General features: G+C 38.1%; 1 pseudogene; it reads right to left on the bottom strand.

The window, feature by feature from the left end:
• Positions 1-657: 657 nt before the first annotated feature.
• On the bottom strand, positions 658-20,135 carry LOC128098667 (elongation factor 1-alpha 1-like; annotated as a pseudogene).
• Positions 20,136-20,649: the final 514 nt, after the last annotated feature.

Below are 20,649 nucleotides of genomic sequence, written 5' to 3'. Positions count from 1 at the left end.
AGAGTTGAGAGATGTTCTGATCTATGGGTATAGCAGGAAGTCATTAGGGGTGGTTTTAATACTATGTCTACTTAGCAGAATAATAGTATTTCATTTTACCCTGGGGCCTCTGACATATCTAAGCACTTGTTCTTGGCCCATTTAATACTTCCATGTCATGCAGCAGGCCATTGATCCCAACCATATGTTTGGTTATTCCCCTAATATGTATGTGACCTTTGAACCAGTGGGCCTAACTTGTCAGGTCAATCATTGTTGTGGCATTCAGAGTTCACAGCTGGGTGCGACTGAGGCTTACATTTCTCCTCTGACAGCCTGCAAAGCACATTCCAGAATCATGAATTTTAGCCAGCGGGGGTGAAGCTTGAAGTTGGGTACCAGCTTGAAGTCTCCATGTTCTGTGATTCAAGTATGTGATATCTTCAGCAATGGGAATGTACTGTCAAGTTCTGGAGGATAGCCACTACTGAGAATGTTCTCTAATTTATGGGGCCTTTGTGAGCCCATTGGCCAATAGCTCACCAAGAGGTAACCCATTCCTGGAATTGGAGTTTTAGTTGGGTAGTCTGGAGAATTAGTTGGAATATTGCCTCCCTTGTCTCTCATTGTAAAGTAATGGCATCAAATTTCTTTCTTCTATTTGTAGAAGTATATATTTTATGAAGCTTTTAGAGTAGCAGACTTCCATATGGCTTTTTCATATGTCAGTATCCCTGCCCACATCCCGTTTATCCTGGCTGCCATGGTAAACCCACGCAAATCTAACCATTGTTGTTCCGTTATTCCCCCTTCCTCTTTACACTGCAGTTTTCTATCTTTCCACACGTGGTGCCTCCAGAAGTAGCCCTTTAGCAAATCCCTGGTCTCTGTGGCTATTCCAAGTGGAACACACGTCTCTGGAGCTTCAATGCTAACATCCAGAAAAAAGAAAATATGTGTCATTTATCTATCTGTATCTGGGTCATCTTACGAAAACAAACTGTAAAGGTATCACAGGTATCACAAAGCTTTGATGATATCTGCCATATTAGATTTTTTTTTCTTGATTTCTTTCAACTAACTTGCTCTCATAAGTTCTTCTCAGCCAACTAATAAGTTGATTTCTATGACAACAGTTTAATTTACATTTCCTAGCATGTCATGTAAAGGGATCACACAGCTACCTGCACGTGGCTTCTTTCAATGCTGGTTACATTTGTGATCCACACATGTTGTAGCTCATACGTGAAGTTGTTCCTTTCTGCAGTTGTACTAGTTAGTCTTTTTACTTACATATTTGCCTGCATTTTGCTCCTACAATTGGAATCTATTACAACCAAAGCATCTGTGAACATATGTGAAAGTCATTGGTAGGCATCTATTTTTATTCTTCTCTGGAAAATACCAAAATGCATTTGGCTTTTAAAAGAATGGTCAAAGAATATTTCCAAGTCACTATCACATTCTGTGGCATAAATCCTGATCATAAATAATACTGTAATTGTTTTAACTATTGACGTTTTACTGAGTGTGAAATGCAATCTCTTTATGTTTTTAACCCTTGTCCTGTATTTACCACATCTATCCTATATATCCTATATATGGAGACTCTATTTCATGTATCTGTATTCCATTCAGGTACATGTGTGTTATCTTTATGGTGTGCTACATTTACCCAGTTGCTGAAGCCTCATAGAAGGTATTAAGACGTGCTAATGTAAATTAGCCGGCTAAATTTTCAATACGGTTTTAACCTTTTAGGCTTTTTCATTTCCTTAGAAATGTTAGAATCATCTTGGTGGTGTCTACACAAAAGCTTGCTCTAAATTTGATTGATTGGGTGTATATTGAACTATAGATAGATTCAAAGAAACTGCCTGCTTTGTCGCCATTATTTTTTCAAGTTTTTAGTCTTGGTATCTTTTATTTCAAATTCCAAATTTCACTTTGAAATGTTTTATAATTTCAAAATTCAGATTTTGTGTACCTTCTATTTTTTTAATTTTCACTAATAAAAATAGTGACATTTACTTCATTATTATATTTCCTTTGTTTAAGGCTACAGAACTATATTTGATTTTCGTGGTTAATTACATAATTGATTTCTTTGGTGCTTAGATCTAAAATTTTGATTCTTACATTAACACAACTATTTATACAAATTTTGTGTGGCATTTGTAAACTTAAATTTCACATTTAAGTTCACTTCGGCTGCACATATACTAAAATTTCACATTTAAATTTATAAACTCTTATTATTCCATTTATCACATTGTTAACTTTTATGATTATGGATAATTCCATTGGATTGTCTCCTTCTGTGCCATAAGCCCCAGGTGATGTGACAAGTTTATTATTCCTAATTTAAATTGTGTGTCATTTAGTAACATTTTATGAAGAATAAAGTAATTTTGTGTATGCCTGATTATTTACCATTTGCAATCTTCTGATCACATACTGTCTCAACTTTCATTTCTCTGGAAATGTCTATTCAAATTCATTTTTGATGGAGTTTAGCTTTAGAATTCACACACACACATGTGTGCGTGTGTGTATGTGTGTGTGTGTTGATTCTGTTCACTGGCTTCTCTCATATATATGTATATGAGAGAGAGAGAGAGGGTGAGTTTAAGTGTAGAAATTTCTGCGTAAAATAAGCATCTGCATGATATCAGAGACCCTGGTTCCATCTGCATTTCAGCTTAATATCCACGGGTATATTAGTTTATGGTGCTATGAGCCCTGGGTGGCTGTTACCTAGCCAAAGGCATGCCTGTAAAGAGGAAAGTGGGTGGGAAGGGTCCTCCAGATGCATTTTTCCATTTCTTCTGAAATATAAAGAGCTTTTCCAGAAGCCTTGCAGCAGATTTCCACTTTTAACCTAGCCACCAGAACAGCTTTGCAGTCACTACTGGCTTATGTCAGACTGGAAAATTGAGAATCTGACTTTCCACCCTTTGCCATATGATAAAATAAATGGTTTTCAAGGTGCATTTAGCCTTAGTCATCAATGCCTTTTGTCTCAATAGGAAAAGGAAGAAATGATCTCAAAAGTCTCCCTTTCAGCCCCATCAGGAATCTAATGAGGTCCATGATGTCAATAGTAGTAGCTTTAATCACAATTACATTTGTGCTGATACAACAGGGATCTGCAACCGTGTCAGCTACAGTTGCCTGGCTTTTCTTCACTTATATTTAGACCATATTTTCTCATTTTATATCCTTACTTCCATCTCCCCAACAGTTCTCAACTAGATTACACTCCTTTCTTTGGTACCACACAGACTCCCCTTCTTCACTTCTACTGTGTCCCATGGATTCTGTACGAGAGCTTCTTTCTCTATTGCTTGTTTCTCTATGAACACTCTTTACTAAAGTATTTCTCAATGCTATACTTAGTACTCTACTAGAAAGAAAGAGAGGCTAAGTCTACTCATGGGAGACTTGTCCTTTCCTGGATGGTGATGGAAGAGGAGGGGATTGGGGGTTGGGGGATGGGAGGGAGTGCGGGGAGTTGGGGGAAGGGACTGGAAGGGGATGATGGGGGGAGTCTGCAACCAGGGTGTAAAATAAATAGATGAATTTAAGCAAGAAAAAGAAAGAAAGAGGAACAGAGAGACAGAAATGAAAGAGAAAGATGGAAAGATAGACTGCTTTCTGACCTCATCCATATAAGCGTTATGCTTAACAGACCTTTTAGAACACATCATATGAAACTCAAAACACCTGCTTATAAAGACTAGGCTTTGAGGTTGCTGTCAATTTTTGTTTCAATCAGCTGGAACCCAAACACAAGACCCGCAGTATGAAGTGGGATTTCCCCCCTGTGGAGGCTTGAATGAGAATTGCCCCATATATTCATGTTTGAATACTTGATCCCACTTGGTGGGACTGTTGGAGAAAGATTGTTGTGGCCTTATTGGAGGAGGTGTGTCACTGGTGGTGAGCTTTGAGGCTTCAAAACCCATCACTCTGATCTGTCTCTCTGTCTCTGTCTCTGTCTCTCTGTCTCTCTCTGTCTCTCTGACTCTGTCTCTCTCCCCCTCCCCTCCCCCTCCCCCTCTCCCTCTCCCTCCTACTTGCAGATATGATGTAAACCACCAGCTACTGCTCTAGTGGCATGCATATCTGACTGGTGCCATGTCCTCTAACATGATGATCATGGACCCACCCTCTGAACTCTAAGTTCCAATACACGTTTTTTTTAAATAAGTTGTTTGATTATGGTGTCTCCTCACAGAATGAGAAAAGTAACTAAGATGCTACCTATAAAGAATTCCTTGTCTGCTTTATTACAAACAATTCCAGGATTTGGATAGCAGAGCATCGTAAAATATTTACTGAATTAAAGCCTTATATGGTTTCATAATAACTTTTTTTACTACTTCTTCTAAATATTTACTTTGCTCTTCTTCTAATATTGATGAAGTCACTAAAATGCATTTCTTCTGTTCATTTGTTTGCTTTCTTGCTGTTAGATGAGAACTAGGAAGTAATGTTATTAGTGATGTATTTCCAGCAGGCTGTTATTTGTGGGTGGAGTCTGTGGATGTTCCACCAAATGTCAGGGGACTCATGGGATACAATAAGTTTCCAAGACAACCAGACAATTGAAATTACAGTTCTCAGAGAGTGAGGGTACTTTTTTTTCACTCTCACTGTGCAGACAAGCATGAAGTTACTGAACAATAAACATGTGTTTTAGGCTACTTAAATCAATATTCAATAAGAGCACATGATGTAAAGTAGAGGGAGCTTGTTTCCAGTTTTTCAGGGAGCAGAGAATGATAACAAGGAACAAGGACTCCTAAGTAAAGGAAGGAATCACTATAAAAACTAGGACTGACATTCTTAACATCTTTGTTTAAGAAAAGCTACTTCTATTTTCTTAATGTGTAGTAGTTTAGAAAGTTGTAAATTAGTATAAGTGGGAAAGTTTATATTGATTGACAATTTGGTGGGATATAGAATCACCTTGGAGAAAAGACTCTAGACAAATCTGTAAGAGATTATGTAGATTAGGTTAATTAAGGTAGATTAACCCACTCTTTTAAAAAACAAACAACTTTTTATTGATTCCTTGTGGATTTTGCATCATGCATCCCAATACCATTCATCTCCCCATCCCTTCATATCTGCCCTCTGCCCTTACAACTTCCCTCAAAAATAAGATAAAATTTAAAGAAAAATAAATAAATATCAAAAAAAGAAGTGTCAGTACGAAGCTGTAGTGTGACACAGTGAGTCTCACAGTATACACTTTAGTCCACACAACTTTACTTGTAAGTGTTCACTGCAATGAGTCATTGGTCTGGTTTGAGGCCTCTGGCTTCTGCTATACCCTCTTACTGGGCCCTCACTGGGACTCCTCTTGAATATGCTGTTGTTGTCTTGTGTTTTGGAGATTCTGCAGCTTTAGATCTGCAGGTCCAGTCCCTGTGCCTTCTCATGCTCCAGCAGGTCACAGATGAGGTGGATGCTGGGGTAGGCCACCTCCTAGCCCTGGCTCTGGGTCTGAGTGGTAGCTGGGTTGGTCAGTCTGCCCGTTCTCCCTCATCATCACCACCAGGGCCAGCTCTCTTACACTGCCTGGATAGCTAACATACAGCAGCAGGCAGAAAGGCGGGGCCAGTTCCCCTGCTCTCTCTTACTAGGGGAGGCATGATTCCATGTGATAGGGTAACATACTAAAAACAAAGGGAAGAAAGACAGCAGAGCACAATCATTCATTTCATTCTCTCTACTTCCTGACCATAGACTCACATGTGGCCAACTGCCTGAGTATTCTGAGGCCATGACCTTCCTACCATGATGATGGACTATCTCCTGGAATTGCTAGCCAAAATAATCCCTTTCTTCTTTTTTATTATATAGTTTTGAAGTTTCTGAGATTATAGTACAATTAAAATAATTTCTCCCCATACCTTTCCTCCCTCCACCTTATCCCATGTATCACTTTCATACCAGCTCTTTTTCAAATTCATGGCCTCTTTTTTCACTTATTGTTGCTGAGTGTGTGTGTGTGTGTGTGTGTGTGTGTGTGTGTGTGTGTGTGTGTGTGTGTGTGTTCCTAAATACATAAATACAGTCCCTATAATGCTACCTGGATATATGTGTTTTCAGGGTATTGGATAACCAGTTGGTGTGTTATTCCCTGGGAAAGACATTCTCCTACTCTCAACATTTCTTAGTTGCCTTAAGATCCTTTTCTAAGGTTAAGGCCTCCTGGACTTTCCCTGTTCCACATTAGCATGTCTATTAGTGTAGTCCTTGTTCAAATTATATTTAGATAGCCACATGGTTGAGACTTCATTGGTGTAAATTGTTTTTTAACAGTTTTTAAGACAAAATCAGACAGCAAATTTCCCATTGCTCTGCTTATGAAAATTGTTCTACTCCCTCCTCCATAATGAAATGCCCAGTTATTAAAAAATGTAAAAAGGTAAAGGAAAATGTTATTTTGTATCTGAGTTATTGTGTAGTGTAAGATGTATACAACAGAGCACAATGCCTTCAAATTTGAGCACTAATTGTAACATATATATTTAATTTTTTTTTAAAATAAAAAGAGCCTATATCTGTTTATAAAGGAATGATGGTACACCTCCAAAGAAATCATTCAAATGCTGGGCAGTGGTGACGCCTCCCTTTAATCCCAGCACTTGGGAGGCAGGACAGTCAGGACTACACAGAGAAACCCTGTCTAGAAAACCCAGAAAATAAACAAACAAACAACAGAAAAGAAAAAAAAAAGAAAAAAATATAAACACCCAGAAGATCCATGAAAGGATGTGCAGTATATACAGTGTCTTGGGTATATATTAACAAAAACCAAAACCACAAGCAGCTATGACCTCATGACTGTTATAATGTCCATAACCAAAAAGATGAAAGCTCACATCTGCTACTGACATATGCATGCACATCTCTTGGGGCATAAGAAATATTTGCCAGCAAATGCTTTCTGATAAGACCACATAGCTATTTCACAACAATGCTATGTAACTAATCCTTTCCATACTTGTTTACAAACCATGATGTATCTAGAAAAACTTGACTTCAAACTAATGAATTCACATTTTGTATAAATTCTGTTGGATTATGGTAGCAAAATGAAAATCCAAATATACTGGTGAAGAAGTTCAACAAATTTTGAAAACAGCAAGAAAGCTCTTTAGAAAGAAAAAAAAAACAAAATTATCATATGAGCCAACTTTCCTACCATTTCACGTGTGCCAAAAAATTGAAATTGGTATGTCAAATAGAAGTTTACACTCTATCCTCACGGTAGAATTCTTCCCAATTACCATGATCTAAAAGCAACCTAAGTATTCAACTGGCAAATGGATTTTAAATGTGTAATGTGGTAATTTTTCTTTAGGGAAACAAGTGTTTCTAGGAGTGAACAACAGTGTGTCAGTGAAAACAGCAACAAAAACATAGAGAGATGATAGATAATAGATACATAGATAATAGATGATAGGCAGATAGATAGATAATATGTAGCATTTTTCAAAATTCAACTTTACAGCTTTCTTGATAAAATTCTTTTTAAATGTTTAAGTTAGTGTAATTTTTACATCATTTCAATGTGTCTTTCAAAAGGCTGTTTGGATACTGGAGCCCCTAAGAGTCTAATGGATTTCGTGAAAAGGAGTCAATGTATTGACTACAAAGAAGTAATTGATGCTGGTATTCTAATAGACCCATTAAACTAATGTAGTCACCCTGACACAAATAATTTAACCTTTTCACTCAGAGTAAAACCCTAACTGGATGCATACATCTTCCATGATTGAATTTATCATCATGAAATGGACAATTCCTTCATTTGCACTGATTGTGCTGTACTGCTTTTCATTCAGTGGAAGAAGAGAGGTAAAGACAAAACACTCTATATCACTTCTTTGAAAGACTGTCACGGAGCCCTGTGGATTTTTTCTAAAACTTCCACAGTCAATCCCTCTATTGAAAATTATTCTCTGTGATATGGGGAGATAAGTCTTTAAATACAGTCTTTTATCATCAAATAAAGGATGATCTGAATGTTTACATTTTTTATAACAATTATATTTTGGGCAATTTTACCATTTTTATATAAAGCACTTTAATTTTATCAGATATGTTAACCACCAACTTATTACAATGAGAATGTAATTTTATGGAAAGAGTAAAATCAGTGGCCAAATGAGAAAAGCCAAATGGAAAGTTATTCATTATGCTGTCTATCTTAAACACTCCACTATGAACAATTCATTATTATATGAAGCCAATAAGTAAATGATAGAATTACTTATTCTGAAGTTCCAGAATTAATCTCTGTTCTCAAGTCAACACAGAGGTAAGTACAAACAACCGCCAGCTGACTACAGTTCCAGGTTTTACTACCGACTCTTTGCCACTCTTAGAGGCACTGACATTTTAAAAATCTCTATAGTGTCTAGCTCTACTTGTGAATTCAGTGGTGAATTTTTCAAAGTTAGTAAGTTTCCTTTCTTTCTTTCTTTCTTTCTTTCTTTCTTTCTTTCTTTCTTTCTTTCTTTCTTTTTCTTTCTTTCAACAAATGAAGTCAATGGAACATGAGCAGAAAATACTATAAAACAGCCACAGAGAAAGTTGTCTGATCTCATCCATATGTAAATGCTATAATGACTTCTCTGAAATAAATGCCAAGATGAGCAACAAAGGCATCTAGGGAAAGCACCTAAATATTGTAGGATTATGACAGAAATAAATGGCCATTTTGAATTCCAAAAGGAGATATAAGAGTTTATATAAGCCTGGATTCAAGGAACTGTGAATAATCCAATTGGCTTGGATTTCATCCTCCCAGAATCACTAACCTGCTCTGAATTCATGTCCCCACTTTTTTATGTAGGGATGTATTTATTATGTGTTTCATTCACCCTAAAGCTGGCCAAAGTGGGAACTCCCTTAAGATCACTAGATTTTGCAGGAAGATTTTTCTTGGCAGAGGTATATAGCAAGAAGAAAAATGGGTTAATAATTCTTACTCTATCTGTGGTTTAGGAAGAGAAGCTTGTCAGTATATCATTGTTTATATGACAAGATATTTCCTGTCTGTCTTTGCAAATAAAAGTGTAGCACACAAAAGACTTTTAGCGTCAGCTGTATCTTAAAATAGAAAGCAAAATTTCCTTCTCGGTATACTTCCTAATATGTTATCCTCTTTCTTTGGTATGTTTTTGGAAATGCATTATATCAACATTTTAAAATTTTATTAGATAATATTTATTGCTACAGCTCCAGTTAATACACAGCATAATATTTTTATTCTTCTGTTTGTCACTTTTCAATGATCTTGTTTTTGAATAACAATGGCATAGGTACCACGAGGTTTGCTAATATAAGTAGTGTAGGTATCCATTTTCATATTATTGTATTTTTGTAATAAATGTTGACTATAAATAGGAACTTGGGGCTTGGATCACCATTAGAATACAGTTGTGATTTGGACATGGTTTCTGACTTCAAGGGACTTAGTTTAAGAAGAGAAAAGGAAATCTAAACTAATATAAATGGCCCACTGTGAAATATTTTGTCTAATGTGTATAATGTCTAATGTTTGTAATTTTAAATACATAAATCACTCATGAATATGTCATTGGTAATAACAGTTTCATCCAAGGGGCATATTCTTTGCGTAATGACTTACTACTATCATCTTAGCTCATTACATAGTATTGATTATCACTACAGAAATAACTTTGTCAGAATGGAGACAAAGATGTTTTCTCAAAAATGTCAGATATTATTATCTGAGAGTTTTTTTTTTATATTTCTGGATATTCTTTTCTATTTGACATATCCCTGATCTTGGTAAATTTTATTAAATTGGCATTTGTTATCTACAAAATTAAATAAGATTTTCATAGATAACATACCAGTTTTCTTTTCCCTAAATCACTGGGATTTTATTGTTGATCACATGTTCATAGATTAGCAATAAAATGTTTCTATGTGTAGTTGTAGGTGATTACAAAATGCAGTGCATTATTTAAGTTAGATGAAAACATTGAACCTGCAGTGATGTAAGAGATTATGGTACTGGAGATGATGGAATGACTAAAACAAGAGTTTGGAATTTCCAGAGATGCGGGGATTGTCCAAGACACAAAAATCAGTCAATATAATCCACCATGTAAATAAACTGAAAGAATAAAAATATGATCATCTCATTAGATGCAGAAAATGTTTTGGACAAAATCCAACAGCCTTCATGATAAAAGTATTGGAAAGATTACAGATAAAAGAGACATACCTAAGCATAATAAAGACAATTTACAGTAAGCCTATAGCCAACATCAAATTAAATGAAGAGCAACTCAAAGCAATTCCACCAAAATCAGGAATAAGACTAGGGTTTCCACTTCCTCCATATCTATTCGATATAGTAGTTGAAGTTCTAGCTAGAGCAGTAAGAAAACTGAAAGATATCAAGGGATACAAATATGAAAAGAAGATGTCAAAGTATCATCATTTGCAGATGATATAATAGTATTCATATGTGAACCCAAAAATCCTACTAGAGAATTCCTACAGCTGATAAATACCTTTTGTCAAGTGGTTGGATACAGGTTTAACTTAAAAAAATCAGTAGCCCTTCTATGTTCAAATGGCCAACAGACCAAGAAAGAAACCAGGGAAGTAGCACCCTTCACAATAGCCACAAATAGTATAAAATATCTTGGGGTAATTCTAACCAAGCAAGTGAAAGAATTACATGACAAAAAACTTCAAGTTTTTGAAGAAAGAAATTGAAGAAGATATCAGAAGATGGGAAAATCACCCATGCTCACGGATTGGTGGGATTAACATAGTAAAAATGGGCATCTTACCAAAAGCAATCTACATATTTAATGAAATACCCATCAAAATTCTAACACAATTCATTACAGACCTTGAAAGAATAACACTCAACTTCATAGTAAAAAAAAAAACAACCCACTCTAGCTAAAATAATACTGTATAATAAAAGAATAGTTTCCTTGATTTCAAGTTGTACTCCAGAGTTATAATAATAAAAAACTTCATAGTATTGGCATAAAAACAGACAGGTTGATCAATGGAATTGACTAGAAGACCCAGACATAAATCTCTATACCTATAGACATGATTTTTTTTTTTTTGGTTTTTTGAGACAGGGTTCCTCTGTGTAGCTTTGCACCTTTTCCTGGATCTTGGTCTGTAGACCAGGAAGCCTCAAACTCACAAAGATCCACCTGCCTCTGCCTCCCGAGTGCTGGGATTAAAGGCGTGCGCCACCACCGCCCGGCCGACATGATTTTTTTTATAAAGAAGCCGGAAATATATAATGGGAAAAAAAAGAAAGTATCTTCAACAAATGGTGCTGGCATAACTGGATGTCAACATGCAGAAGAATGCAAATAGATCCATATCTATCACCTTGTACAAAACTGAAGTCCAAGACATAAAACCAGATACACTGAACCTGACAGAAGAGGAAGTGGGGAACAGCCCTGAATGCACACAGGAGATGAGATGAGAGCACTGTTCTGTTCAGGCACTAAGTGCAGGCACTATTATCAACAATCAATAAATGAGACCTCATGAAATTGAAAAGTTTTGTAAGCCAAAGGACACCATCAATAAGACAAAATGGCAGCCTACAGAATGAGAAAATATTGTCATCAACTCCACATCCAACAGAGGGCTAATAACCAATATATATAAAGAACTCAAGAAACCATAGAGGGCTAATAACCAATATATATAAAGAACTCAAGAAACTAGACATAAAAGAAACAAATAATCTAATTAAAAATGGGGTCCAGATCTAAACAGAGAATTTTCAATAAAAGAATCACAAGTGGCTGAGAAGCACTTAAAGAAATGTTCAACATCCTTAGCCATCTGAGAAATGCAAATCAAAACTACTTGGAAATTCCATTCTATACTTGTCAGAATGGTTAAGATAAAATGCACAAGAGACAGCTCATGCTGATGAGGATGTGGAACAAAGGGGACACTCCTCCATTGCACATGGGAGTGCATATTTATACAGCCAATGTGGAAATCAATACGGCAGTTCCTCAGAAAACTGGGAATCAATTTACTTTAAGAACCAGCTATACCACTCTTGGGCATATACCCAAAGGTTGTTCCATCTTACTACAAGAACACTTGCTCAATTATGTTCATATTAGCTTTATTCATAATAGCCAGAAATTAGAAACAATCTAGATGTCCCTCAAATAGAAATAAGAATGGATAAAGAAAATGTGGTACTTTTAAACAATGGATTAATACTCAGCTGTTAGAAAACAATGACATCATAAAAGGCACAGGCAAATGGATGCAACTAGATAAAAATCATCCTGAGTGACATAACCCAGACCCTGAAAAACAAACATGGTGTGTACTGACTTATAAGTGGTTATTAGCTATAAAGTAAAGGATAACCATGCCACAAACCACAGCCCAAGAGAGGCTAAGTAACAAGAAGGGCTCATGGATCTCTCTGGTAAGAGAAAATAGAATTGATTTTGAGAGTGAACTGGGGGCTGGAGGGGATAGGAACAGGAGGGATCAGGTGGAGGTAAAAGGATGGAGGAAGAGAGTACTGGGTGTAGCTAGAGTTTTCCTCCCTGGCCCACAGTCAGGACAAATCTCTCTCACCTGCCAGTCCTACAGCCGCTCAGACCCAACCAAGTAAACACAGAGACTTATATTGGTTACAAACTGTATGGCCGTGGCAGGCTTTTTGCTAACTGTTCTTCCAGCTTAAATTAATCCATTTCTATAAATCTATACCTTGCCACGTGGCTCGTGACTTACCGGCATCTTCACATGCTGTTTGTCATCGTGGCAGCTGGCAGTGTCTCTGACTCAGCCTTCCACTTCCCAGCTTTATTCTCCTCCTTGTCCCACCTATGCTTCCTGCCTGGCCACTGGCCAATCAGTGATTGATTTATTGACCAATCAGCAACACACTTGACATACAGACCATCCCACAGCAACTGGGTGAGACAACTGGAGTTGAGGGCATTTGGGGGAAGAGGTAGAAACCTAATGTAGAGGATATCTACGAAAGTGAGTCTGGAATCTACTAAAGTGACCATAGCAAAGTCACCTAGTAATGAAGGATACAGAGCCTGACCTGGTCATATTTTATACCCAGGCAATATTCCCAGAAGTGGGACCAGGACATCAATCTAGCATAAAAACCTTTGACCTACAGGTCGAATCTGAAATCTGTCATGCCTGCAAGATGTGCTGAGTTAATTTATGGGAAAGGCCAACCAATGACTGGTCCAACTTGAGGCCCACACAAGGAAAGGGAACCCATGCCTGACACTGCCTGGATGGCCAGGAACCAGAGGCAAGACAGCCCACTCAGAGACCCAGGATTAAACCAAACAGGACAGGTAAGAAACAAAAAAGGTCAATGAAATGATTCCTGATGATATTTTGCTATACTCATAGATCAGTGCCTAACACAGTTGTCATCAAAGATATCTAACCCAGCAACTGATGGAGCAGATGCAGAGACTCACAGCCAAATACTAGATGGAGCAAGGAGAACCCCACAGAAAAGGAGGAGAAAGGATTGTAGGAGTCTCTTATCGTTTTTTATTGCTGTGAAGAGACACCATGACTATGGCAACTCTTATAAAGGAAAAACACTTAAGTGGGGTGGCTTGAATTTTCATAGGTTTAACGTATTATCATCATGGTTCAATGTGGTGGAGTGCAGGCAGACATGGTGTTGGAGAAGCAGCTGAGAGTCCTACATCTTCACTTACAGGCAACAAGAAGTGATCTGAGTCACTAGATATGGCTTGAACATATATGAGACCTCAAAGCTCACCCCCACAGTAACACACTCCCTCCAACAAGGCCACATCTCCTACTAGTGCTACTCCTTATGGGGGCTATTTCCTTTCAAATCAACACAATTCCAGAGAAACCAAGGACACCATGAAAACATGGCCTACAGAATCACCTAAGCAGAGGTCATAGAAGCTCAGAGACTGAAGCAGCAATCAGGGAGGCTATGTGGGTCTGAGCTAGGTTCTCTGAATGTGCCTTATGATTGTATAGCTTTGTGTTCTTGTAGGACTCCTAACAGTGGGAGAGGGGGTTGTCTCTGACTCTTTTGCCTGAGCTTGGGGCCTTTCTTCTCCGACTAGAATTCCTAGTCCAGCCCTGATAGGAGTGTTTGTCCTCATGATATTTTGACTTATTCTAACTTGTTAGGCCATGTCTGGTTGATATCCTTGGGAGGCCTGCTCTTTTCTGAAGGGAAAAGGAGGAGTAGATCTGGGTGAGAGGGGACGAGGGGCATGGGGCTGGGAGAGGTGGAGGGACGAGAGGATGCAGTGGGGATGTAATGCATGAGAGAAGAATAAAAAAGGCAAGTTTGGTATTTCTGAGGAGTAGCAGTTGTTGATGTTTATATTTGTTTAGTTTTCATACACTGTTCACCTTCACATCATTTTTATTGTATTTACAATTCAAATAAGAAACTAAACATCTTTGAAACTGTTAATTTCTTCCTGATATTTAAAAGGAATCACTTCAAAGCAGTAAAACATGTATGAAAAATGGTCTTCCCATTTAATTCAGAGGAAACTCAGATATCTCCTTTTGTGACCAGGAATTGAACCCACCCGTGGTTAGCAAATTGGTGTATCAACTGTGCAGTACATGTTAAATGAACAGAGTCTGCTTGATAAACACTATTCTTTTCATGCACAAATGGTAACATAAAGCCAATGTTTCACAACTATAAATAGTCCATTTTGTGAGAAATAATAGTGTGGTGATATTTTATTTATGCTGAAATGTGATATTTATTTATATGTTAATAAATAAAGTTTGCCTGGAAATCAGAGGTCTTAGTCAGCCATAAACAGAAGTTAGGCAGTGGTAGCACATGCCTTTAATCTGACCACATGGCAGGCAGAGTCTCTGTGTATTCAAGGACACAGCCAAGCGTGGTGACACACAACTTTAATCCCAGTACCAACCATAGAGACCTGGAGGTCTGTATAGACAGCAGTGATGAGGAAGTGATATGGCTGGGCTTAGAGTCCATGAGAGGCTGAACAGGAAGGCAATAAAAGTGCAGGTTAGACAGGAAGAAGCTCTCTTGGGAAGCTACGGCAACATGGTGAGCTAAGGTTAGTTGGTGGCTATTGTTCTGATCTCTATGGCTTGCACCCCTGTATTTGGCTCTGTGTTTCTTATTTAATAAGACTGTTTAGAAATTTGTCTACATAATAGTACTGCTGTTAGTTGAAATTTTATTTTAAAATATAGCCAATACAGGGAATTTGTGATTAGACCAAGCAAAATGTTAGATTGAAAAAACAGTCTTGTGTTTAATGAAGTATTGTGATCCAGCATTTTCATTTTTAAAGGTCTTCTTACATGTGAGATTATAACTTGTGTTTCATGATTTAAATCACTCAATGCCACTTGTGAATGTGTTGTCAGAAATAGCAGGTGTGCCCAACATATAACTTATGTCTGCACACAATTTTGCACTGTTATACTACCAAATGATTTAACCTCTTTAAACCTTAAATGGATTTCTAAAAGTAGAAACCCTAATTAAGGACCCAAAGCACAGAACAGATACCCATGCACACTGAATAGCATCTAAAATTAATGGAAAAGGAGGGAAATTAGTCACCAAGAGGATTGTAACTTATTTAAAGATTTGTAAAATAGTATAATTACCTCATTTCCAACATGAATTTTCAACTCTGTAAAATAGAACTGTAACATAGGAAAGTCAGTCACTTTTCTAGGACATTTTTTGGCTTCTACTCTTATTGTAACCCCTTGTCACATTTGGGAACATTCTTTATATTACTGGGCTCTATAAAATTAAAATTAATATTTAAAAATAAGATAAGTGCATTTCTGTTACATGCACTATATACCAATTTTTAAGGACTATTCTGCACTTCAAAATAATAACTAAACCAGTCATTGTTCAAAAATATATTGTATCCTGTAAGCCCAAATTAACTAAGTGGGTAGGTTGAGGGCAGTTTATGGGATACAGGGTTGGGTGTGGAACCTTGTCAACTATCTGTAGTAGCTCACATGTGCAGTTTAGGGAAACTAACTTCTTGTGAGCATATGAAGTCAGTCATGTCATAGGCATGCCACCATCACATCATGTCTTTTGACAGTGTAAAATATTAAATTATGTAGTTCACATCCAGAGGGATATTATATTTATTGATTACTATCATTTTTGTATGATAATTTTGCAGAAAGAACATATCTATGCAATTCAGATTGAGCTGTAATAAAAGCCAAAAGGGATGTGACTTAACAGTGAAGGTAGAGTTGAGAAAATTGGACTTGTCTTATGGGTCTGTTGAAAATCACAGATGCATGAACTTAATATTTGAGAGTAATTTGTATCTAGACAGTGAGTATTATTTAGTCCATTAACAATACAAAATCTAGACATTTTAGTATGTCAGGTAGAGTGTTTCATTCCAAATCAATGAAAAGATCTTTGTTACACAGCTAAAATTGTTGCACACATCTAACTTGTGTGTCAGTCATTGGTCATTGAGGTGTGGTTCCCTACACTAGTTGTGAGCTACAGAATTCTCATCTGGCCGGGTGGCGGTGGCACATGCCTTTAATCTCAGCACTCAGAATGCAGAGCCAGGCTGATCTCTGTGAGTTCAAGGCCAGCCTGGTCTACAGAGCAAGATCCAGGACAGGCATCAAAACTCACAGAGAAACCTTGTCTCTAAAAACAAAATAAAACCAAACAAACAAACAAAAAAATTCTCATCTGAAGGTACTAAAGATCCCAGCCTGTCTAAAAACAAACAGATACTAGGTCAAAATTTAGAGTGGCAAGAAAGGGTGAGTAGCTATGGCTCATGGACAGTGTCTGCACCACAATCATTTGCTCAATAGTTAGGGACTGAGCACAGACTCTAAGCAAGACACTGGGATTCAGAGCATGGAGGATGTGATTCCGCTTTATGTCATTATTCCCCAGTATCAGGAAAGTTATAACTAACTCATTTTCTTCACTGTTGTTTATAACAAAGCAAAGCTGAAAAAAAAAAAAAACAGGGTCTCACTGCACAGCTCTAGCTAATCTCAAACTTATGGCAAACCTCCTGCCTCAGGCTCCCAATTGCTAGCATCACAGATGAGTTATTCTACTTTGCTTGAGAAAAAAAAATATTTAAGACTTCCTATGGAACTTGCACTCTTTTTTTTTCTCATTATGCTTGTTTTAATGGGTCTCAAAGTCATGTGACAGAATTTTGGTCAAGTTGTTCCCATTAAAAACTACTGGCTTTGAAAACTAATAACTTAAAACTGCCACACACAAAAAAGATGGTCCACAAACATTATCCTCTCTTCCTGAAAGTTTTCTGATGTAGTTGAAAGGATCAAGTAGATGCCATAACAGGCTGTCAGTCTTCCTCAGAGATCAGGCCTCAATTTCACTTTCCTGAGACTTGAGGAAGCAGTTTCTGGGAGGGTCATGAACAAAAGACAAAGTTCTTGCAGTAGCTCCCTTTCTGCACGTACTCTGACTGCACAAGGTTCAGCCAGTTGTTTACTGTCTGGGACCCCTCACCAACTTAGAGCTACGTGCATGGGTCAATGTGAATGTGCAAGGCCAGCCAGCCCCCATGACAGCTCAAGGACAAAGCCTGGGACTTGTCCAGGCCTGCCCAAAAATGATTAACTGTAACCCCCAACCAGTAAACTCAAAGGTTATACACCCTCACCCAATCATATGACACAAAGGGTTGTACCACCCTGCTTCTGGTTTTTCCCTTTAAAAACCCCTCAACCTGGGAGCTCAGGGCCGTCCTCCTGCATCCGCTGCATTAGACATGAACCAAGCCCAGGCTTGCTTGTTATCAATAAACCCCCGTGTGTTTTGCATCGGATATCAGCTCTGTGGTGGTTTTGCTTGGGGGTCTTCTGACATGGGCACAACAAAGTGCCATCATTAACTGGTCCTTTACTATTAAACTTAGATGGCCAATTGAGACAAACAGTTCTGAGATACTCTTCCACCACCAATTAACACTTGGGTGACAGGTGTTAGTGATAATATTTTTAGCCTTCTGAGCTTTCTGGAAAGACCTGGTGACTTTACCAGTTCCAGCAGCCATCTTGTCCACAGCTTTGATGGCACCCACAGCAACTGTCTTCCTCATGTTACAAACAGCAAAATGACCCAGTAGATTATGGTCAGAGAAGCCCTCAACACACATGGACTTGCCAGGGATGATATTAACAATGACTGCCTCACCAGGTTTCAAGAATTGAGGGACATCTCTTAGCTTCTTATTAGAATGATGATCAATCTTTTCTTTAAGCTCAGCAAACTTACATGCTATATGAGCTATGACCATCCAGTACAGGAGCATAGCCAGCACTAATGTGGCCTGGGTGGTTCAGGATAATCACCTGAGCAGTGAAGCCAGCTGCTTCCATTGGCGGGTCAATTTTGCTGTCACCAGCAACGTTACCATGTCTAACATCTTTAATGGACACGTTCTTTACATGGAAGCCCACATTGTCCTCAAGAAGAGCTTCACTCAAGGCTTTATGGTGTGTTTCAACAGACTTTACTTCTGTTGTGACATTGACAGAGCAAAGGTAACCACCATGCCAGGTTTAAAACACCAGTCTCTACTCAGCCAACAGAGACAGTCCCAATACCAGCAACTCTGTAGACATCCTGGAGGGGCAGTTACAGAGGCTCGTCAGTTGGACAAGTTGGCGGCAAGATGTGATCCAAAGCTTCCAGCAGTGTGGTCTCACTGGCACTGCCATCTTTGTGGGTGACTTTCCATCCCTTGAACCGAGGCATATTAGCACTTAGCTCCAGCGTATTGTCACCATTCCAAACAGAAATAGGCACAATACTACTGTGTCACAGTTTTAGCCAGTTTTCTTAATGTGGGTGCTAACTTCCTTAACAATTTCCTTGTATCTCTTCTGGCTGTAGGGTGGCTTGGTGGAATCCATTTTGTTGACACCAATAATTAGCTGTTTCACACCCAGAGTGTGATCCAGAAGGGCATGCTCATGAGTCTGCCCATTCTTGGAGATACCAGCTTCAAATTTACCAACACTAGCAAAAACAATCAGGATAGCACAGTCAGCTTGAGATTGCCTGTAGTCATGTTTTTGATAAAGTCTCTGAGTTCTAGGGCATCAATGATAGCCACATAGTATTTGCTGGTCTCAAATTTCCACAAGATGTCAATAGTGATACCACGCTCACACTCAGCTTTGTTCAGGACCCAGGCACACCTGAAGCAGCATCTGGGTAGTCTCCTTTCAAATTTTTCAATGGTTTGTCAATTCTACCACATTTGTCGATCAGGTGGCTGGTTGTGGTGGACTTGCCCAAATCTACGTGTCCAATGATGACGATGCTGTTATGAGTCTTTTCCTTTCCCCTTTTTGGCTTTGAATTAGCAGTGGTTTCCACACCTGCATTCTGATGGCAAACGTTGTGAAAAAGCACTCTTTTCTAATTATTTACTGTGCTTGATCATTCTTGATCCTCACATAACCCTGTGATACTGGTATTAACATTAACATCCCCATTTTGTAGATAACGTACAAAAACACAGAGATGAAATCACTCAACACACCGAGAAAATGGATGAAAGAGTGAGTTTCATTCCAATGATAGTTGTTGAATCCCTGGCTCTAGTCGCCTAGCTTTGTTGTTTTAGTATCTGCTAAAATGTCAGTGTGGGTTCACAGCTGAAAATTCTGGCTAACCTGTTTAATGTTCTCTAGGAAAGAAAGCAATTGCTTTTCTATATTTTTAACACGTCTTCTCCATATTAATTGCTTGTTTCCCATCTCTTATCCCTCTTCTAGTGTCTGCCTCTGTACCTCCCCATCTTTTATTTCATGTTGTTGACAGGTGTTCTCCACCACATGTCTAGTTTTCCTAATCAAATTGTCAAGAAACAGAAAGCAAGGTGCCACTTCATCATGTTCTCATGTGAAACCTCTGAAGGAGAAGTCCACTGCCGTGTACATTCAGGTGCTGGCACCGTCCAATGTCTCACCCAGTGCAGGGTTGTCCCTGTGACCCTGCTGACTGTCAGCAAGGAGTTACACACTGTCTTCATTGTCCATTTCTCTACATTAAAAGTCAGGTAGACAAAATCTTCCTTACTTAGAATTTTAACATTCTTTGAATCTCTGATTTTTCTCCCCCAACCTCTGGAGCAAGATGTTTGGCTCTCAGTGCTATCAAATTAGCATCTGCAAAATGCCTCTGTCTCAGTGTCAATGAAACCATTATGTATAACTCAGACATGGAATCTGATCACATTCCCTGCAATTAGGTAGAATGTGCAGAAAAGGGAAGGGATGACTGATCTTATCTTAAAATTTTGCTGACCACACAGGTAAAACATTAAGACAGGCATTAAACATACAGATCTTAGATGCTTATACATCACTCATGTTGAATTCTTCATATTTTAATTGAATTTTACAACAGTAAAGTTAGATAACTATATGTTAATGTACACAAAAACATAAGGAAATACACATTTTTTGTGAGTATGGTATGATGAGTACACTAGGAAAAGAGACAGAAAAATATGAATATGAAAAAGTTATAAAGGATCTAAATTA

Source organism: Peromyscus californicus, unplaced genomic scaffold (assembly GCF_007827085.1).
Source record: "Peromyscus californicus insignis strain IS unplaced genomic scaffold, ASM782708v3 Scaffold_6__1_contigs__length_162567912, whole genome shotgun sequence".
NCBI lineage: Eukaryota > Metazoa > Chordata > Mammalia > Rodentia > Cricetidae > Peromyscus > Peromyscus californicus.
Note: the sequence above shows the minus strand (reverse complement) of the source record. Positions and strands in the feature narration are given on the sequence as shown.